Source organism: Kogia breviceps, chromosome 4, assembly GCF_026419965.1.
Source record: "Kogia breviceps isolate mKogBre1 chromosome 4, mKogBre1 haplotype 1, whole genome shotgun sequence".
Classification (NCBI taxonomy): Eukaryota; Metazoa; Chordata; class Mammalia; order Artiodactyla; family Physeteridae; genus Kogia; species Kogia breviceps.
In genome coordinates this window covers 136,257,152-136,274,528 of record NC_081313.1, presented here as the reverse complement: position 1 = coordinate 136,274,528, position 17,377 = coordinate 136,257,152, and the positions used below count along the sequence as shown (strand labels likewise).

At 41.7% G+C, this 17,377-nt stretch overlaps 1 long non-coding RNA gene and 1 pseudogene across 1 annotated transcript in view; one reads left to right on the top strand and one right to left on the bottom strand.

Annotated features, from left to right (window-relative positions):
• Positions 1 to 17,377, top strand: part of LOC136794064 (uncharacterized) — a 374,692-nt gene that overhangs the window by 73,047 nt on the left and 284,268 nt on the right. Inside the window, exon 4 of the long non-coding RNA XR_010840289.1 lies at positions 14,256 to 14,314. This is a non-coding gene — a long non-coding RNA (uncharacterized lncRNA). The remainder of the gene's footprint in view (positions 1 to 14,255; positions 14,315 to 17,377) is intronic.
• On the bottom strand, positions 4,810 to 6,917 carry LOC131755754 (serine/threonine-protein kinase MARK2 pseudogene; annotated as a pseudogene).

The window sequence follows — 17,377 nt, the reverse complement described above, 5'->3', positions numbered from 1 at the left end:
ACAAACAAAACAGAATTTAGTTTCATCACATAGAGAAGACACATTCTTTTATTTTATTTTTATAAATTTATTTATTTATTTTTGTTTATTTTGGCTGCGTTCGGTCTTTGTTGCTGCACACATGCTTTCTCTGGTTGTGGCGAGCCGGGGCTACTCTTCCTTGCGGTGTGTGGACTTCTCGTTGTGGTGGCTTTTCTTGTGGAGCACAGGCACACGGGCTTCAGTAGCTGCAGCACGTGGGCTCAGTAGTTGTGGCTTACGGACTCTAGAGCGCAGGCTCAGTAGTTGTGGCGCATGGGCTTAGTTGTTCCATGGCATATGGGATCTTCCCAGACCAGGGCTCAAACCCATGTCCCCTGCGTTGGTAGGCGGACTCAACCATTGCGCCACCAGGGAAGCCCCGAGAAGACACATTCTAAGAATTAAAATATTAAGCCACATTTACTGGAAAAACTCAGTATATAGAACACAAATAATTGTTATAGAGCATTGAGGAGGAAGTCCTCACCTGCTTAGAAGAGCCACTTTAAGTTGTATAGGTGCATATCTGTAAAAATATAATTTAGAGGTGAAGCCGTTGATTAAGTAGTAAAGAGTCATCTTTAAAAGTTGGTACCATCTGCTGTTTGTCTTAAGTGCCATATGCTTACTGTCTGGAGCCCCCTGCCCCTCCCCAGAGGTGATGCCTCATGAATGAGCTGCCTCCAGGGGACCCTGAAGAAATGCTTATACCGTCTGCATTGGAAAGTCTTAAAAGTCATCTCAGGTAGGGAACTTGCTCTCTTCCCCAAACGTGTCTAAATTATGCCAGGGGATTAGAAACCTCTTGAGTTGTCCCTAAATCTTGGTTGGCTTGAATCTGAAGCTCCCATGAGTCGATGTGACCTTCCCATTCCCAGGCTGTCAGGAGAAGAGCTATATCCACCTCCAGCTCTGCAGCCAAGTCCTCCTTTCACTTTTCATGAGTCCACGCAGTTTCCCACCTGCAGCCAATAGGAAGTCTCCCTTCTGGGCTGTGCTCCTAAATGAACCACATGACAGAGGCACATAGGCCATCTGCCACACGGAGATTTTTCTGAGATTAGAAAAGTATTTTTCAGCAAATCTGAGTTCTGTGTGGTGTAGGTTTTTTGTTTTGGTTTTTAGGTGGAAACATAGGTAAAAAGTGAGAGGTTTGTGCTTTGTGGCTTTGCTAAGCAGATGAGCTTTGAGGTGCACATTCAAGAGGTTTCTTTTTGAAGGGCATTAATCCCATTCATGAGGGTCTACCCTCAAGACCTAGTCACCTCTCAAAGACCTCACCCCCAAATACCATCACATTGGGGATTAGGTTTCAACGTATGAGTTCTGAGGGAGTGCAAACCTTCAGTCTATAATACAGCCTAAAACCACCAGTCCCAGCCAAGCTGCCAGTTGATAACAGAGATTTGCCGAGCTGGCCTAGACCGGAACAACTGCCCAGTTGATCCACAGGATCATGAGAAATAATATTTACTGTTTTAAGCCATGAAGTTTTGGAGTATTTTATCATGTGGGAAAGATGATACAAACTCAAATTTCAACCCCAATCCTTATGAGAAAGATTGGCAAACTAAGGCCATGGGGCTGGCCCCCCATTTTGTAATTAAAGTTTTATTGGAGCACTGTTAATTTGCAATGCATTTTTTTCCAGCTACATTGTGATATAATTGATATACAACATTGTGTAAGTTTTAAGGTGTACAATGTGATAATTTGATACGTGTATATATTGCAAAATTATTACAATAGGGTAAGTTCACATCATCTCTATCACCTCATCTAATGTACAGAATGGTGACTTTTTTTTTTTTTTTGCGGTACGCGGGCTTCTCACTGTTGTGTGGTCTCTCCCGTTGCGGAGCACAGGCTCCAGACGCGCAGGCTCAGCGGCCATGGCTCACGGGCCCAGCCGCTCCAGGGCATGTGGGATCTTCCCGGACAGGGGCACGAACCCGCGTCCCCTGCATCGGCAGGCGGACTCTCAACCACTGCGCCACCAGGCAAGCCCGAATGGTGACCGTTAACAATGTTGTATTATAAACCTGAAAGTTGCTGAGAGAGTAAATCTTAATTTTTTTCACTACACCAAAAAAAAAAAAAAGTAATCATGTTATGTATTTTCTATGGCTGCTTTTGAAAAATAATGGCTGAGCAGTTGTGACAGAGGCCAGATAGTCCTCAAAGACTAAAGTATTTGCAATCTGATCCTTTAAGAAAAAGTGTGCCGACCCCTACAATGAATTGTTTGTACTTTTCTAATTGCTGTAAAGGAGGTTTTCTTGATGCTGATTCTTTGTTAGTTGCATGTACTGGGAATATTTGCTCCAAGTTTGTAACTTATTTCACATACTTTAAGGTGTCCTTTTTTTTTTTTTTTTTTTTTTTTTTTAGCGGTACGCAGCCTGTCACTGCTGTGGCCTCTCCCGTTGCGGAGCATAGGCCAGGTTCAGCGGCCACGGCTCACGGGCCCAGCCGTTCCGCGGCATGCGGGATCTTCTCAGGCCGGGGCACGAACCCGTGTCCCCTGCATCGGCAGGCGGACTCTCAACCACTGCGCCACCAGGGAAGCCCGTCAATGCTTTTTATGTCCTGATTAGAGATCATTCCCTACCTCAAGGTTTAAAAAAATCCACTTAATGTTTTCTATTTAAAAATAAAAGTTTTGTTAATTCCATACTCCTAATTTGTCCCTCCTCCCCCTCTGGAATTAACAGATTGTATCTGGGATTAATAGATACAAACAACTATACATAAAATAGATAAGCAACAAGGATTTACTGTATAGCACAGGGAGTTATATTCATTATCTTGTGATAGCCTATAATGGAATATAATCTGCCAAAAAAACCAAACCTGAATCACTGTGCTGTACACCTAAAACTAACATAATATTGTAAATCAACTATACTTCAATAAGAAATAATAAAAATAAAAGTTTTGTTTTCATATTTATGCCCTTATTACAATAGAACTGATTTTTGGTTATAATTTGAGGCAGGGATTCAATTTCTTCCTTTTCTACATGGATTGCAATTTTTTTTTTACAGCTGTATTTAATGAACAGTTACTCCTTTCCCTACTGATATGTCCCCTCTGTCATCTATCAATATTACATAAGTGTGGGGGTTTGTTTCTGAGCATTCTATTCTATTCTATTCTATTCTATTCTATTCTATTCTATTCTATTCTATTCTATCCTATCCTTTTCCATATTTGAAACTCTTTTTCCATGGAGAAACCTGGTTTTCATTATCCTTGATGTATTTAACTATTTGCTCAATTCCCTCTGTATGTAACCAATTTTTTTCTGTGTAGGCCAAAATATAAGAGGGGGAGGAGGAGGGGCAAGGAAAGGAAGAAGGAGGAAAGAGGAAGTAGGAAGAGTTTTGTTTTTTATCTTTATTTTACAGAACAATCTGCCCTCTCTCACAAACAAGGAAGAAAAGACCCAGAAGGGCAGGGGAGGGGATGAGTGTCCCAGGGGAAACAGACCAGTCCAGTCACTGCCTTTGGGGTGTGGCTAGGTAGCAGGCTGGCAGACGGAGCCAGCTGGCCCGTCCTTCTGTCTCCTAGGTGGTTCCTGGCAGCCTTTTAAAAAAAGACTTTTTTGTTTTAAAGAACAGTTTTAGGTTCACATGAAAATTAAGAGGAAGATAGAGATTTAATATTCTCCCTGTCCCCACACATGCATAGCCTCTCCCACTGTCAACATCCCCCACCAGGTTGGTACATTTGTTATAACTGATGACCCTTACATTGACATGTCATCATTACCCAAGGTCCATAGTCTACATTAGGATTTACTCCTGGTGTTGTACATTCTGTTTCTGGACAGATGAACTTACAAGGATATGAATCTATGGTTAAGAGTATCATATAGAGGGCCTCCCTGGTGGTGCAGTGGTTGAGAGTCTGCCTGCCGATGCAGGGGACACGGGTTCGAGCCCTGGTCCGGGAAGATCCCACATGCCGCAGAGCGGCTGGGCCCGTGAGCCATGGCCGCTGAACCTGCGTGTCCGGAGCCTGTGCTCCGCAACGGGAGAGGCCACAACAGTGAGAGACCCGCGTACCGCAAAAAAGAAAAAAGAGTATCATATAGAGTAACTGCCCTAAAAATCTGGCAGCCTTTTAAAGCTTAAGCTCCTTGGTTATTTTAGAGGCAATGCTTTTGAGGGCCATGGAGGTGCTGGCTGTGTGTTTAAATGACCCTGTTGAGGGACCATTGTGGGAGTTTGCACACCTCTGCCTCCCACTGCAGGAAGCCTTCTTGGCCCTGGGGTGCCATGCATGCACAGTAGCACCATTTCTTATTCAGCTCATACAGGCAGCTTTTTGTGTCGAGCACCTTGCTGAATTTTCATGGCATGTTAAAGGACTCCATGGAGTTTGTGATCTTCATACTCCATGTAAAGTGCAGTGTGTGGCTTGGCTTCCCTAGCTTTGAGTATCTCCATATGCTGTTTCCTTGCAGGTTTATGCAGGTTCCTTCTGGCACACCTGAAATAAGCATACCTTCATGTAAACCTGAGGGAGAACTTGCTGAAGAAGCCGCCAGTGGCCCAGTGTTAGCTGTGGTTATTGCCCGAGGGAGAGGCTGGGATCAAATTGAGGCAAAGATCTGCTGCTCCCAAATGTACTGCCCAGTGTGTAGGGAATTTCCTTTGGATAAACTGTGGAGGAAATTTGTTCCATCTGGGGTCCCAGCATCGCTGCTAAAGTTTTGGGTGGGGGAGGAGGCCGCAGGGACACACTGGAGGTTGTGCTGGGCTGCAGTGTTTTGCAATTAACCTAAGTGAATCCTAGGATTCCTTTCTGTGTGTAACCTATGGATGCATCAGCTCAGTCTTCAGGGTCCTGTAGTTAGAGAGTGGCTCTACATAAAGCCTTAGCTTCTCATCTTCTTGACCCACATTTGTTCATGAATCCTCCATGATTTACTCTAAAGCATCTCTTGCTGGGATTGAAAATGAAAGATTTCTTGAGCAGGTTTTCATATTCCATGCACAAGTCTAAGAGAATATGGTATATTTTGCCCAGTACTCCCTCTCATATCTCCTTGAAGTTCTGCTCATCAAAGGCAGGGATCCACTGACCAGTATAAAGGATGACTCCTAAGCTCTACACAGCAATGGAGGGTCCATCATACTTTTGGCCCTGGGAGAGTTCCAGGACAGCATAACAGGGGACTGCCACAGAGGGTATCCAGCTTATTGCTAAAGGTGAGTTTGATGCAGAAGCCAAGGTCTGCAATCTTGGTGGTCATGTCAGCATCCAGGATAATACACTTCTGGTGCTGGTACTTTATAGAAGACTCTATCTGGCAGAATTTGACTTGTATCTCTTTTTCTTGCAAACTGCCAAGAGCCACTAGGTACTCTCTTCCAGTAGCATATTCCATGACAAGGAGTCTTGTCCTCAGCCTCTATCACTTCAAATAACCTCACTGTATTGGGATGATTCAAAGCCTTCATGAATTTTACTTTGTGGGATAGTCCCTGGAGACTGGAGGAATCCTGTTGAGTCTTGTCAATGATTTTCACAGCTACCTCCTTCCCAGTCAGGATGTGTCAGGCCAACTTCACCTTGGCAAAGGTACCCTTGCTGTTGGTCTTGAGGAGGTGGTTGTTGCCAGCATGGGTCTCCTCCTCAGCAGAGATGGTGGAGAGCCCTGCAGCATGTTAGACTTGCTGCGGGGGTTGAAGGCAAGGTGTCCCAAGATCAGTTTAAACCTGGGAAAAGCTGGTGAGATTGGTCCAGGTCACCTCAAAAGAAAATCACTTTTCACACTACCTGATGAACTGATCTTTATAATGGAATCAAAACACAATGGCAGGGGCTTCCCTGATGGCGCAGTAGTTAAGAATCCGCCTGCCAATGCAGGGAACATGGGTTCGAGCCCTGGTCCAGGAAGATCCCACATGGCATGGAGCAACTAAGCCCATGCGCCACAACTACTGAGCCTGCGCACTAGAGTCTGCGAGCGACAACTCCTGAAGCCCACGTGCCTAGAGCCCGTGCTCCGCCACAAGAGAAGCCACCGCAGTGAGAAGCCCGCACACTGCAACGAAGTGCCCAACCAATGTGCCCAGCGATGTATGGTAGCCATTGCTAATATAGCATAATCTAACCATTTTATATGTGGGAAACTGGGGCTCATTCATTAGTTTGTTCATTCATCAAATGTTTCCTGGGCCCTTATGCTCTGAGGAGACACTATTCTGGGTGCTGGATAAACTTCAGAAGAAAGACCCTGAGTTTCCTGTGCTTTGTTGTGGGGTGGGGAAAACGACAAGTTAACAAATTAACAGCCGTACTGAGAAGCGTGATGAATGATATGAAGGAAATAAACATGGTGATGTGTCAGTGCTACTGGGTGGGACATTACTTTATTTTATTTTAATTTATTTATTTATTTTTTGGCGGTACGCGGGCCTCTCACTGTTGTGGCCTCTCCCGTTGCGGAGCACAGGCTCCGGACACGCAGGTTCAGCGGCCATGGCTCACGGGCCCAGCCGCTCCGCGGCATGTGGGATCTTCCCGGACCAGGGCTCGAACCCGTGTCCCCTGCATCGGCAGGCAGACTCTCAACCACTGCACCACCAGGGAAGCCTGACATTACTTTAGATTGGTACTAACATTTCATATGAAATTTCCTTGACAGGAAGGGACAAGATCTACGAAAGGGACTCTCCGAGCAGAGGGTACCACAAGGCAAAAGGGTCTGAGGAAACAAGCGTGGTATGATTGAATTGCAGAAAGTCAATCAGTGTGGCTGACATAGAGAGCAGGCAGAAGTGTGGTGGAAGGAGAGTCGAGAGAAGCAGGTGGTGGCAGAGACCAGAATCTAGCTTTTCTGGTCGATTCTGTCCTGATACATTTTGTGTTTCATTTTGCATGATTCTGGGGCACTGTAGCTGTGTTTCTTCAGCATAACATGTACAACTGCAGAATAGAATGTTTTAGAAATCACTTCTCTCTCCCTGTCTGCCCCTGCTCCCGTCTAGACCTGTCCCTTAGGTAGCCAATTCTGAAGGAAATCTGGTCCCTTGCTGCAGCCTGGGTTTTGTTTGTGGTGACTGCAGTCTCGGTGTTCCCAGGGACTGAGGTGTGAGCTGCTGATTTGAGCAGGGTTGAAGAGCCAGCTCCTGGACCATTCCTGCTTTGTGCTCTGCCCTGACCTCTGGTGGACTCAGCCTGCTAAGACATTGACCAAGCTAGAAGCTGGAAGCCTTTGCCTTCTATCCCTACCTGCCTGAATTTGGTTAGGAGTGTGCACTCTATTATGAAGGCTTTGTGAAAAGGCAGAATTTCAGACACTGCCATGGGGTGGCCAGATGGCTTTTGACCATCCAACACCTCTTACGCTGGTATGACAACCATTCTTTAGAGTTTGGATGGCATCTATCCTGCCAGTCCCCCAGGCACAATGCGTGGGCATAGGATCCAGCCTGACCAATGGGAACATTCATTCCTTTGGCCTGAAAGATTGGTTCAAAAAGAGCACATGGTCCAAACTGGGCAAATCAGGTCTTCTTTAAGGGTTTGATACAGGCACCTTGGGACAGAGGGCATTTTTCTTTCCCCTGGATCTAGAATTTTATAGATCCTTGTATACCTGGATTGCCAGAAACCATCTCTTTGACCCCATTGAGAGAGGCTACCTGAGAAATTAACACTGAGGAGGAAGCTGGGGTCTGGAAATTCAAAGGGAGTTATCATTTAAGCTTCTGCTTCTGGGTGTGCCAAGGGTGAACCAATAAATTCCTTTTTTCTCTTAAGCTACTTTCAGTTGGGTTTCTGTCACAACTGGAAATCTCCTAATTAATACCACAACCAGTGTTAGTCAAAGTTATTATTAATAGTAGATAATCAAAAGTAAAATTGAAGTATATATGGTGTGACAACTTCCTTTATGACACCACATTTGTAATTATATAGTGATCTGGGTAACTTTTTTTTTTTTTTTTTTTTCCGGTATGCGGGCCTCTCACTGTTGTGGCCTCTCCCGTTGCGGAGCACAGGCTCTGGACGTGCAGGCTCAGCGGCCATGGCTCATGGGCCCAGCCGCTCCGCGGTATGTGGGATCTTCCCAGACCAAGGCACGAACCCGTGTCCCCTGCATCGGCAGGCAGACTCTCAACCACTGTGCCACCAGGGAAGCCCTATTTTTTAAAATATAAATTTATTTATTTATTTTTGTATTTTAAAAAAATGTTCAAAATTAAAATTAGGGGAAGAAAAGATTGCCCTTATCTGAATGGGCACTCATGTTTGCATTGCCTTTAAGAAACTTCCAATTCCCTAAGTATAGGACAAATACACCAGAGAAGGACCATTTGCATTACAAAATAATTTTTAATCTTCCTGGGGTAAAAAAAAATCCCCTCAAGTCTTATTCAAATAATAGCGATTAAAATGATTCAGTGGGGGTTTCCCTGGTGGCGCAGTGGTTAAGAATGCACTTGCCAATGCAGGGGACACGGGGTTGAGACCTGGTCCGGGAAGATCCCACATGCTACAGAGCAACTAAGCCCGTGCACCACAACTACTGAGCCTGTGCTCTAGAGCCCACGAGCCACAACTACTGAGCCCACGTGCCACAACTACTGAAGCCCGCGCACCTAGAGTCCGTGCTCCGCAACAAGAGAAGCCACCGCAGTAAGAAGCCTATGCAATGCAATGAAGAGTAGCCCCCGCTCGTCGCAAGTAGAGAAAGCCCACGTGCAGCAACGAAGACCCAATGCAGCCAAAAATAAATAGATAAAATAAGTAAATTTATTTTAAAAAAAAAGATCCAATGAAGAGTTCAGCTGTAGGGGAAATTGGAATTAGCCCTAGAGGGCAAATCTTCCCTCCCTCTCTCCCTTCTCTCCTCCTTTCTTTCCTTCCTCTCTTTATCCCTTCCTCCCTTCCTTCTTTCCTTCCTTCTCTCTGTTATTTTGCTAAAATAAAAAAAGTTGTTGTTTTTTTTTTTCCAGACTATGAAGTTACTGTAAAAAAGAAAGTTCGGACAATAAGGAAAGGTGTAAAGGAGACAGCAAAAGTTACCCATGATGTTAGTACCTAAAAAATAATAGTAAAAGCAGTGTAAGGCATTGTTCTAAGCATTTTACATATATTAACATGTTTAAACTTCACTAATAACCAGAGGAGGTAGTTCCTACTGTCATTCACATTTTACAGAAGGGAAAGTTGAGGAAGAGTGTGTTAAGTTTCTCAAGATCAAATCCTATGTGGCCTTGTTGAGAAAGAGGCACTTTGGACCCTTTGGTAAATAGTCTTTGGTACATATGTGTGCACAGTTGGTCACATTCATATGTGTGTACAAATGTGCACACACCATAATCACCCACATGTACACAGACTAGCGCACACATATGCCACTATTACATGTATGAGCACACAGACGTTTTACAAAACAGTCATTTTATCATGGTACCTTATGACTTGATTTAAAAATATATACAATAGTAGGCAGAAGAGTATAATAAACCCCATGTGCTCATCACTCAGATTCAACAGTGGTCAATTTGTGGCCAATTTTGTTTCATCTCTACTCCCAGTACTTTCCCTTCTCTATAAATTAAAAAAAACAAACAACTAACTTTGAGATAATTTTAAACTTAAGGAAAATTGCTAGTATAGAGAATACCCAAATACTCTTTACTCAAAGTCACTGATTTTTGACATTTTGCCACATTTGCTTTATCATTCTCTCTCTTGTTTTCTCTGTATGTGTGTGTGTATGTGTACACATATACATAAAAGTTTTAATTTTTTGGACCATATGACAGGAGGCTGCATGGCTGAGGCCCCTTTATTTCATCATACCTCAGTGCCTGTTTCCTAAGAACGAAGATATTTTCTTACATAGCCACAGTACAGTTATTAAATTTAGAAGTTAATTAATACAGTACTTTTATCTATGGTTCATATTCCAGTTTTGTCAATTGTCCCAATAATGTTTTTTATAACATTTTTTTTTGCCTCTAGCCCAAGATCTAGTCCAGGATCACATATAGCATTGAATGGTCATGTTTCTTTGGTCTCCTTTAATCTGGAACTGTGTGTTTAGCCTTTCTTTGCCTTTCATGACTGACATTGTGGAATAAAGGCCATTTATTTTATAGAATGTTCCTCAGTTTGGGTTTATTTGTTGCTCTTTTTGACTATGCTCAGATTATGTATTCCTGGTCAGAATTCTACTTGGTGATGTCATATCTATTTTAGCATATCACATCTGGAGGTACACAATGACCATTGGTAATGCTAATTTTCATCATTGAGTTAGTGTATTGTCATTTCTCTATTATATGACCTACTTAAAAAAATTTAGCAACATATACTAGTTTTATTTACGAAGCAAGAAAAGATAGACCCACAGCATTATTTTTCATGGTGGTGGCATCGCCACCACCATCATCATCACCGTCACTGAAGGCTTGTTATTATGTCAAGTGCTATGCTAAATGCTTTACCTGCTTTAATTCTCACAACCACTCTGAATAAAAGTAAAGCGTGGCTGAGAGAGTTCAACTTGCCAAAGGCTGAGTGGAGCTTCAGACCTGGCCAGCTGACTCCAGAGCATGTGTTCTTAGTCATGTACTACTATTTATTTATCCAGTTCTCTAACTTTGTGTGTTTTAATTATTTCTCAGTCTTAACTTTTTAAAAACAATGATGCCATGAATATCTCAGAATAAACATTTTTATGAGTCCTCAAAATCTCAGCTATTAGACCCTTAAATTTATTTCTTTATTCACAAGGCAGATATTAAATAAACTAGAAAATATACTCAGCAGAAGGTCTTCCTGTAAAACTATGTCAGCTGAGAGTTGGAAGGGAGTCTTTTGATTGATTTTTCTATTCTGGGCAAGAATCTTCTCTAACAATGACCTAGTAACAGACGTGATTAGTAATACCACCCCTGAACACCTCGCTGTATTTCAACGACTGGGTCGCGCCTTTTTCCTTTGTGATTTTCTTAGTCTTTACAATAACCCTGTAAGGTAGGTGTTATCCCTCTATGTTCAGATAAGAACAAACATCCTGTGGCATCCCTGACAGATGGGTACAGCCTCTGTTTACACATATCTGTCAATGGGGAACTCTGTTTTGCAAAGCAGACCAGACCACTTATGGATCCCTGTAATTGCTTACTTACTACTGTAAATAAGAATTCACTTAAAATCACTGTAGAATTCACTAAATCTCTTTTCACACAGTAGAGCTTGTTTAAATAATTACAGTGAACATAGCTGCCATTTGTTGGGCACTTGCAAGGGACCAGCATTTGTTCTCAGTGTACTTCTCATAGGTATTACCTCACTTGTGCACAGTGACCTTGTGAGGGGGGTATGTTAATGTTTCCATTTTATATATGAGGTGACTGAGGCCTGTGGCTATTAAGTAGTGAGGCCAAGACCGTTCCATCTCACCTGAATGTACTTACCTGGTGGCTTTAGAACCTGACCTCCTGGGCTTCCCTGGTGGCGCAGTGGTTGAGAGTCCGCCTGCCGATGCAGGGGACACGGGTTCGTGCCCCGGTCCAGGAGGATCCCACATGCCGTGGAGCGGCTGGGTCTGTGAGCCATGGCTGCTGAGCCTGTGCGTCCAGAGCCTGTGCTCTGCAGCGGGAGAGGCCACAGCGGTGAGAGGCCCGCGTACCACAAAAAAAAAAAAAAAAAAGAAAGGGGAAAAAAAAGAACCTGATCTCCCCAGAAAGCTGCCCAAGGGCAGGAAAGTAAAGCTGGTTACTGGGGTCAGCACAGAAGAATGTCAATTTAGAAAGACAGAAAACAGCTGGCCAAGTTCCTTCCCAAAACTTTCCAAAGTTTTCAGTTTCACACAATATGCATGTGGGTTGGAACAAGGAAAATTTAGATGGAAGTCTAGCAAACATTAATTATCACATCAACAAACATATCTATAACATCTGTTGATGTTATAAGGGCTTACTATGAAACCTAATGGTGGACACCTTGCTGTGGGCAAATTTACTTTAGAATCTATTTTGCTTATTCCTCTATTATGGGTTGAATTGCGTGCACCGAAAAGATAAGTTTTAACTCTAGATATATGTGAATGTGACCTTATTTGGAAGTAGGACCTTTGCAGATATAATCAAGTTAAGATGTAATTATTAGAGTGGGGCTTAATCCAATATGACTAGTGTCCTTATAAGAAAAGGAAAGTGCCATGTGAAGACAGAGACACACAGGGAGAATGTCACATGACAACAGAAGCAGAGATTTGAGTAATGCAGCTGCAGCCTGTTGGCCTAAAACAAATAGACTGCCAGTTATTTCTCCAGCAAAAACGAGTTTATTCAGGATCAGGAAAGAATTGCAGTTTTGGGTCTACAACCATGGCAAGCCATGTGCAAGTCCCAGCACAGCAAGGGAGGGACAGCTTTTTTATAGAGGGGAAAAGGAAGTCTAGAGGGCTATAGTAAACAAAGAGTCCAGAAAAACAAAGAGCTTTTCATTGGCTGAGTTGTTGCCAGGAGAGAAGAGCAGTTCTTTCTTCCTCCTCTTGGGCTCTGCTATCATCCCAGGGCATGAGACCTCCCCCTTCTGGTCTCCTGACTCTATTTAATTGAGATTTCTGTTTATTAATTTTTTACAAGGCCAAGGAACACCAAGGATTGATGCCACTATAAGAAACTAGGAAAATGCAAGGAAGGAGTCCATCCAAAGTCTCAGAGAGAGTGTGGTCCTGCTAACACGTGTCTAGCATCTGTATAGAATTGTGGGGGAAATACATTTCTGTTGTTTTAAGCCCTCTAGTCTGTGGTATTTTGTTACAACAGCCCTAGGAAACTAATACAGCCTTCCATTCACTTCTTGAGTTGATAAATTATCCTAAAGATTTGAAGCCCATTCAGCTGCATAGATACTTTCCTTTTGTTTGTTCCCTCTGAGGTTTTCAAACTTCAGTGTGTATGAACAAAAGTATATGTATATATATATATTATATATATGTATTCTATAGGTGGTTTAAAGGATTTTTTAAAATTGAAGTATAGTTGACTTACAATATTGTGTTCATTTCAGGTGTACAGCAAAGTTACATTGCAATACATATATATATATGTATACATCTATATCTTTTTAAATTCTCTTCCATTGTAGTTTATTATAAGATATTGAATATAGTTCCCTGTGCTATACAGTAAATTCTTGTTGTTTGTGAGGATTTTTCAATAGATAATTTTCACTATAATTTTTTTCATTTCTTATTTGTTCATTTAGAATGTGACCCCTAAGCTTCTTTGTATTGTATTTCTCTTTGCTTTCTCTCCCCTAGGCAATATCCCTCCAGTTTTTGTTGGAATATTTTCCTGGATGATTTGCCAACCAAATGTGTTCTCCTTTGAATATATTATAGTAGATCAGTGTCTCTCTTAAAATGTGATACTCGGAACAGTGATTATAGTGGGACTGTTATCCTCCTTTCTTTGGATATGGGCACTGTACTTCTATCAGTGAAATCTAAATTTGCTTCTTTTTTTAAGCAGCCACACAGAAGTTCTTTAATTGAAACCCCACATCTTTTTTTTTTTTAATGTATAGCTCCTAAGTCCTATTTTATACCTTTTTTAAAACACCAAATTATCGGTGTTTTTTTTTTTTTTTTTTTTTTTTTTTGCGGTATGCAGGCCTCTCACTGCTGTGGCCTCTCCCGTTGCGGAGCACAGGCTCCGGACGCGCAGGCCTAGCAGCCATGGCTCACGGGCTTAGTTGCTCCGCGGCATGTGGGATCTTCCCGGACCAGGGCACGAACCCGTGTCCCCTGCATCGGCAGGCGGATTCTCAACCACTGCGCCACCAGGGAAGCCCTATCGGTGTTTTAAGACACCTAAATAATAGGGTGTCACATTGCTCCTATTAAATTTTTTGTGTGTGCAACTAATAGGTAAGTAAGTCTTGGAGACCTAATATACAGTATAATGACTATAGACACAAAACTCTATTATAAACTAAAAAAAACATTAAAGTTGCCAAGAGATGAGATCTCAATTGTTCCCAACACTAGGAGAGATGATAATTATGTGACTGGGTAGAGGTGTTAGCTAACGCTACATTGGTAATTATAATGCAATATAAATATATCAAATCAATATGTCGTACTTTAAACTTACAAAACGTTGTATGTCAAATATACCTCAATAAGAAAAAATTGAAAAAATGTATTTTCTCTTAATCTCTCTCTCTCTCTTTTTCTCCTCCAGCTTGTTGGTCCCATGAGAGTGGTCTCCCCATTTACAGGTATCATCTCCAGATTCGATAAGTAAGTTTGCCTTTAAAAAATATTCATGAATATCGACTTTCTTCCTTTAGGTCTGTGCCATGTTTTTGCATTTAAGTTTGACTGGGTATTCTGTCTTCCATCTATTTGTGTGGCTCTTGTGGGAGTTTTGCATGTTATTAAATACATTGCTTTCTTTAGATGCTGCCTTCTCTTTCTGTCTCTTGAGGAGAATCTGTGAATTTTTTTTTAAGTCAGAATATTATTAAGACAGACTTAATGCCTCTGGATTGTACCAATCTTTTAAGAATAACAATGTAATAATAATATTATATTTATATGAAGGGAGCTGGTAATAAAATTTCCTAATAATTATTGGGTTTCTGCCTATGTACTAGGCATTCTCATTTTTGAAAAATAATTTATTGAGATGGAAGTCACATATCATAAAATTAACCATTTTAAAGCAAACAATTCAGTGACAGCAAGTACATTCATAATGTTGTGCCACTACCACCTCTGCCTAGGTAAACATTTTCATCACTCTGAAGTAAGACTGCCTACCCATTGAGCATTTTCTCCCTCTCCTCCTTCCCCTCACCCCCTGGCAACCATCAATCTGCATTTTGTCTCTATGGCTTTATGTGTTCTGAATATTTCATATAAATGAGATCATACAGTATGTGACTTTTGTTTGGCTTCTTTCTCTCAGCATGGTTTGGAGGATCATGTTATAGCGTGTTTCAGTACTTTATTCCTTTTTATGACTGCGTAATGTTCCACCGTGTATTTGTCCATTCATTTGTTGGTGGTCATGTGTGCTATTTTCACCTTTTGGCTACTGTGAATAGTGCTGCTATGAACATGCCTGTGTATGTACTTGTCTTAGCATTATCTTATAAACTGTGCCTTTTAGGATTTGGAAAACACGATCACTCTTTTTCTAGAAAACCTTTATTTGGGTGACTGTATAATTCGTAAGTAGAATGATACCACCACGGCAGTTTCTTGCATTTTGTAGGGCTTGCTCTCCCCTGGATTATGTTCACATTTCTGGGACATATTTCAATCTGAGTGAGTACATCACCATCATCATCTCCCTCCTGATGTTGGTGATGGTAGCTATCATTTGAGAGCCTATCATATAATAGATACCATTATTATCCCTATTTCACAGATGGAGAAATGGAGGCTTATGAAACTTAAGCACCTTTCCCAAATGATAGACTAGTGATAGAGCTAGGACTAAAACCCAGGTCTTTGTGACTCTAAAACTTGAGGTATGTGACAATTATGTGCCTGTGTTTCCTATCTTTCATGAAGTTGACTTTTTCCCCCTAATTATCATGGATAGCTACTGACCATCAATAATAATAAACTTTCAATCAGTCAGTCCTGAAATCAATTTAGTGGGTCAAAAACCTCATTAAAAATGGAAATGGATGGGGCTTCCCTGGTGGCGCAGTGGTTGAGAATCCGCCTGCCGATGCAGGGGACACGGGTTCGTGCCCTGGTTCGGGAAGATCCCACATGCCGCGGAGCGGCTGGGCCCGTGAGCCATGGCCGCTGCGCCTGCGCGTCCGGAGCCTGTGCTCCGCAAAGGGAGAGGCCACAACAGTGAGAGGCCCGCGTACCGCAAAAATAAATAAATAAAAATAATAAGGAATGTCACATAAAAAAAAAAAAAAGAAATGGATGGAATAAGATGGAAAATATCATGTAGTAAGGGTATTATTTTATGAAACTTTCATTTGTCATGTGTGTGTGGCACGTATATGTGTGTCTGCATGGGGTCATGACATAAAATGTATCTCTTATTGTGGGTTGCAGTCAAAAAAGTTTGAAAAAATGCTCTAAGCCACTCAGATTCATTTCCCCCCTGAACATTTGAACTCTTTTATGCACCTAAGCAGTTTTTGCTGTTTTCTTCACTCTCAAACATCCTCTTATCCTCCAAGTTCACAAATTACTGAAGTACAACATTTTTTTGCCCCTTCATAGCCATCACTGACTGACTGATCCTACATGTAATTTTACAAAATTGCAGCGTGCATGCCTTTGAAGTTCCGTTCTCTTTTGTAATTAAATAACACACACGTTAAAAAGTGCACATTTAGTAAGCGCTTTAGTAAGTGATAGCCCACATCAATCCCATTCAACACAAACAGACCATTTGTGCTCGTTTGTCACTTACTGGTGCCCACATCAGACGGGCAAGACACAGAAGAGGACATCTTCCCTGCTGTTCGTCACATAGTGTAAATGCAATTCAGGGGCGCTGGTCCCCAGTCAGCCTCTAGGACGGGCTCCTGTGGATATACAGATGATAATTCCACATGGTAAATATTTGGTTTTCTTCAGATCAGTAGCAATTCATAGCAGTTCTCTGGGGACCCTTTCAAAAACCAGTTTGAAAATTTGTTCCTTAAAAGAACAGTTTTGAAAAAAATTAATAATGAGAACATATTAAAAATGCCACATTGTTGGTGGGAAAGCCCCAAAGCATTCTTTTAATAAATTGGAGTGAATTATAACTTAAATCCTACAAAATAGAATTAGGGTTTTACATTTTTATTTGTTTCAATGCAAGAATTCAATCTCTCATTGAAACGTTAAAAAAAAAGTCATGCAGAAAGTTCAGGGGATTCTTGATCAGGTAGGGATGGTTGTGGAGAATGATCATTGAGTATATGTTGTTGAAACACCCTTTGCGTGTAAAACGCCGTACCGAGTATTGAGAAAAGGGAAAAATTATGATATAGCAAGCTGCTTCAGGAAGCTAGCCAACAGAAAACTCCTATGTGTGTTCGTAGGATACATTTAAAGGAAGTTCATCAAGATCTTGCATGTAATTAATGGTAGAGAAGTAGAACCATAATGTCTGTTAAAAAGGGAATAGTTAAATACATTTTGGCAGAATCATGTAATGGACATCAGAAAGCTATTAATAAGAAAGAGGTAGATCTTTAAAAAGACTGAGAAGAAAACTTTATTGTGAAGAGACCATGCTTCTGAAGAACTTGTTTCATTCACTTGTTTTTCCAGCTCTTAGAACAGTCCCTGGCATATAGTAAGTGTTTGGTAAATATTTATTGAATGAATGAA